Below are 5,714 nucleotides of genomic sequence, written 5' to 3'. Positions count from 1 at the left end.
GAGGTTATGTTTATTATCCGTAACTCCAAAGGCTGCGAAGCAAAGTTACTGAAGGATGTCTGCACGCCAGGGTCCAAGCAATAATACCAATTGTAGGGAACGAGACTTTTTTTTCGACTTTGACAAAAATGATCATTTTATTATTTAATTGAATAGCTTTATAAAAATAAAGAATTATGTAATTTGTGTATATTTTTTCAAATTAATATTTCGAATTTTTAGATAAAATAGAGTATTTTTGTATAGGAGTAGCTGGAAAAGTAGTTCAAGATATGATCAATCACACTTCCGTGACCAGTTGCTGTAAAGTACTTCTTCAAAGTGGGAGCTGGAAAAGGGGTTCGAGATGTGACCAATCACTCTTTTGTCACCAGTCGCCAAAACGTATTTTTTTATAGGGGAAGCTGGAAAAGGGGCTCGAGATCTGATCAATCGTTCTTTTGTGACCATTTGCTATAACGTATTTCTTCAAAGTGAGAGATAAAAAAGGGATTCGAGATTAACCAGTCCCTCTTCTTTGACCAGTCACTACATAAAATGTATTTTTTTCGAAGGGGGAACTAGAAAAGGGACTCGAGATGTGATCAATCACTCTCTTATGACCAATTACTACAACCTGCTTCTTTAAAGAGCGAGCTGGTAAAAGGGTTCGAGATATGATCAATCACCCTTCTTTTACCGGTCGCTACATAAAACATATTTTTTTAAAGAGGAAGCTAAAAAGTAGTTGAATATGTAACCAATCACTTTTTTGTAAATAATTGCTATAACGTATTTCTTTAAAGAGGAACCTGGAAAAGGGGATTCGAGATGTGACCAATCACTATTCCGTGTTCAATTGCTATATCGGATTTTTTAAAAGGTTCAGCTGGAAAAGGGGTTCGTGGTTTGACCAATCACTCTTCTGTGACCAGATGCTCTTGATTGTATGCTAATTTGTATATATACTTACAAATTAATATCCCTAATTTTTTGATAAAATATTATAAATCAAAGTAAATATTCTATTCCTGCAAAATTTCTGGACGAATAGACGTTCGCTGTAGGCAGGCTATTTGGCCAAAATTATGGACGAATATATTCTGAACGAATTGCCTTTCCGAGATAGTTCAGCTATTCGTCCAGAATTCTGATCGAATAGCCGCTCCCAGAAAGGTGGGCTATTCGCCCAGAATTCTTGTCGAATAGACACTCCGTTTAATCATAGATCAACGAAGGCATGGAACTGGTCACTCAAACAGTGGTAACACCGCTTAAAGAAATTCGAGTTTGAGACAGCGCAATTGTACGTTAGTCTTCATCCGTGGAATTTCATGCCTCTAACTGTACACAAAATGTTGTTACATGGAGCAACAGTTATGCAGCATTTTTGCTTTTAATCGAACAATATTCAGAAGAAGCTGCAGAAGCACGCAATAAGGATATCAAACGTTCTAAGAATTCAACACACGAAAGTGCTCTCGAATATCAACTAATGAAGATTTAATGCGTAAGCTTCTGGTATCATCCGATCTATTAGCTGCATCTTTCAGGCATCTTTCAGCACCACGCATCAAGATCAGACTCGAAAGTACGGGAACATCGTTTCCAGGAAAATTACTCCCCTACGGTCCCATCCACGGCAAGGTAACAATTTTGGAATCTTATCCTGGACTGCTATTGAGCAGGTCATTCGAGAACATTTCTCTGAAAGTGGGTTGTTATACTGTTTTTTTCAGGTGAAATAATTATTTCATTAACAACTAAGGGAGATGAAATTTCTTGTGAATTCCATGAATTAGTGATCTGAGGCCACAAGGATATGTATAAAACATATTGATAAATACGAGATAAATAACATTAGGAAAATATGAAACATGACGTACAAATACTCGTAGGAACATGCAAAATTAATCAGAGAAACAAGTTCGTCCGCATGGAAACTCGACACCTATGACAATCACAAACACTCCCAAAGAGCTCTAATAATAATTCAAATAGATTTAGTAGGGCTCCTACCAGTAACTTTTGATAAAAATACTTATATTTTAACGATACAGTGTAATTTCTCTAAATTCTCTGACGCAATTTCTTTGCGAAACATCGATCCGGTTACAATAGAAGATGCTATAGCCGAACAGTTTATTTTTTGATATGGATATTCACAGGTGATACGCACCGATCAAGAATCAAATCATATAAGTAGAGTGATGAAAATACTCTGCAAAATATTCCTCACGAAGAAGATTCAATTAGTCGCGTATAATCTACAGATTGTAGGTTCGCTTGAGAAAAATTGGGTCGAAGGGTAAAGCTAAACTGTCTTCTCCTACAATACCAGTGCCCATTAGGCTACTGGCTTCACACCTTATAGTCCTGTTTTGGAAAAGAGGCCAATATACCATCCAGTTTTTTCACGAAACCAGAGATAAAACTTATGTTACTTGTTTGAAAGATCTTTCTAAAAAATTGGATAATTGCTGATCAATGGCTCGGGAGCGATTACAAGGGACTAGAGAAAGATCAAAACTGTACAATGATCGAAAACAGGATTCGAAGCTTTTCAAATCGAGATATTAAGTTTATTTAAAAAATATGTTCAGGAAAGACAAGAAATCTTATACATATTTTTTAGGGCCTTCTTATCTTAGAAAAAATGTTTGTCGAAAGAAATGCCCTATTTCGGCTAGATCCGATCAAAACTGTCATCGTGCATATAAATGGATTAAAATTGTTTTCATATCCATATGACGGTCATTTAATAAATCAGGAATAAGCAACCAAAGACTTCGAAACATTAAAGGACGAATTTTTTATACTTAATATCAAAGAGTTTCATTTTTCAAATATATCATAAGTGAAACTTTGTTGCTTATAACTGAATTTGAATGACAATATCAAATTGAATAATATAAAGAAATTAGATCATAATGATTAATTTCTTTTTGAAGAGTGAGAAGATGAGAAGAAAGGGCTATTTTGAATAATTCTTCCATTGGGAAATGTTTGGAATAGTTCTTCCATTTCATGGAACCCCAGCTCCCACTTATATTTTTTTAAATATGTCATGCATAAGTTAACTTAAAAGTTAGTTAATAAATTTTACATATGATCACTTGTTATTTTAGTTAATCACAATAGTGTTCTAAATCGTAGAAATCGAACATCTAATGAAAAAAAGTTATGTTGGCCAACTTATTATATGTTTTCTTAACCTGTAAAATAAAAACCTTCATTTAATAGAAAATATACATACCCAGTAATAAGTTTTAAATGGAGAAAAATTAATATTTTTACATTTTGGCGTAAAAGTGAAGATTATTCTATTATTTTGAATGCGCCATTTTACCATCTGCCTAAAATGTCATTTTAAGAATAGGATATCTCAGAAACTAATTAATTTCCATTTCGATAGCGGCCGCCACAAAGGTTCATATTCCTCTATAGAGAACTTGTTTTCAATATATTTAATTCCTTCTAATTATACCGACAGATAACCTCACAGAAATGTCTTCTATTCCCCAAAAGCATTCATATTTTGAGATTATTTAATTCCTTCTAATAAGTTCACAAAATATGTTTAATGAATTGTTTTAATTCCTTCATGTGGAATATAAGTTTTGAAAATTTAATTTTAATCAATTCAACTCCTCCTCTCTAGAGTTTAAATTATTTTAATTCACACACTTAAATAGATTCCTTTGATGAATTATTTAAAACATTTAAATAAATGATTAAAATATAAATAAAACTAAATTTGAATATTTTTCGAATTTATAAGTTATAGAATGATTTAATAATAAGACATAGATTAAATATGTGCTTTCGTTTGATTTTACTAAGTCGATTGAGAGGAATAGGACATTCACTTTTTCTGTTCCCGTTGTGGAATTTTTAGACGGAAGCAAAATCGCGTATTCATAGGAATACAAATTCTTAATTTTTCTGAATTCAACGTTTATTGCCCGCTCATTAATACTGATTTTACATTGTATACATTTATATTTTGAAAGTAATAATTTAGTTACGTACAACGGAATAGAATATAAAATTATGACAGATTCGCGTTTGGTATTTTATATACCGAGCCTAGATATCTATACGAAAGGAATTTGAATTCAAAAATAAAATGAAATGAAAAATAAGGATCCGTATGAATACATTTTCATGAAAAGCGATTAATTATAGAAAGGGGAAATTCTTCCGATGGGATCAAAATTGAAAAGGTTCATTTATTCGATGAAGTTGGATTTTGAGACAATTTAGTTTCATGGGCTCATTCAAATGAGTCGGGCCCCTTCCACTTTTTGATAATTCAAAAGCAACCGAATAGAAAAACAGTCTTAAGTTCAAACTGACCCCAATACAATATACGTCTCAACAAAAAACAAAACAAAATGGTACTTGAAATTATTTGAGAAATTATAACCATAACTGTGCAGCTGAAAGTAAAAACGGGACATATAAAATTTGGGAGTAAAAATGGAACAAAAATTTTTCGGAGTAAAAAGGGAACAAACAAATCTTCCGAGTAAAGTCGGAACAAAATTTCTTCCGGGTAAAAATGCGACATACTGATTCTCCGAGTTAAAACGGAACAAACGAGTGCGCGTTGGAGGGAGGGGATGTACACACAACTGTTAGGTGGGGATAGAGGCTCGAACCGTGCCGAGCTTTGGATTATCATTTGATCAAGATTCAAGAGTCCCAAATCAAAAACAATAATAAAAAAGTAAAATACAATAGTTTACAAAAATAAATGATAACCGCTATTCTGATTACAAATTTAATTAATCTAATTCTCAAAGCAAAATAGGAACAAAACTGTGTAATGATAAAGTAATATGCGTATCGTAGTTCAGCAAAGGATAAAAATGATGAGCAATGTAAAAAAATGTTTTATAAATCAATTTTGATGCCTGACAGTCTTTTTGAACTTGTGTTAGAAAAAGTAGCACAGCATTATTTAATTTAGAAAAACATCGAGCGATAAAGTTACTCCGTATCGTAAAAAGGAGCTGTCTAAAGATGCGAAAATACAATAATGTGTATTTTACAACAACTCGTCTAAGCAAACGTACGACCGAGCTCCCTAAACCATAGATTTCTTATTTCATAATTTCCGATTTTCATATTATTTCGTTGTTTTTATCTTCGAATATTTCTTTAACTAAAACCGGTGAAAAGGACTCTCTTTATATGTACGTACACATACAAAAGACAAAAAACAATACAAAAAAACGCGTTTGCTCCCTAAAAAATGGCATGCATATCTTGCATTCCAAGAGTTTCAATTTGGTATATCAACAAAGAAAATTCGATTTAAAGAAAAGCTTGCAATAGGACTCATTTAGGGATTAGTAGTTGTTTAAATGATTCCCAAATCTCAATTGTTCTCAAATAAAAATATTGAGTAAAAAAAGTATTAACTTTTCAACAACTAAAAAAGTTACTCTTAGCGTTCGTTAATCGGGTCATCAATTCCAGGAAAATGTCAATTTTAATTATTTATCCGGGGAAAAAATGAAACATATAAGATTTATTTTAACACTTTCTAAATATGTTCAATAAAAAATATTACTTATAAACTTCATAAAGGGTATCATTCGTTTAAAAAATAATACATTTTCAGGATTGACAGAGGTAAAAGTTGTCTAATACAATAATAATTCTTCAAAAAACTAAAAATAAGTTTTAAAATAATTCAAAGCTTTAATTTCACCGTATAATAATCA

This window comes from Belonocnema kinseyi, chromosome 1, assembly GCF_010883055.1.
Source record: "Belonocnema kinseyi isolate 2016_QV_RU_SX_M_011 chromosome 1, B_treatae_v1, whole genome shotgun sequence".
Lineage (NCBI taxonomy): Eukaryota > Metazoa > Arthropoda > Insecta > Hymenoptera > Cynipidae > Belonocnema > Belonocnema kinseyi.
The sequence above is the reverse complement of the archived record's forward strand: the minus strand, read 5'-3'. Positions refer to the sequence as shown.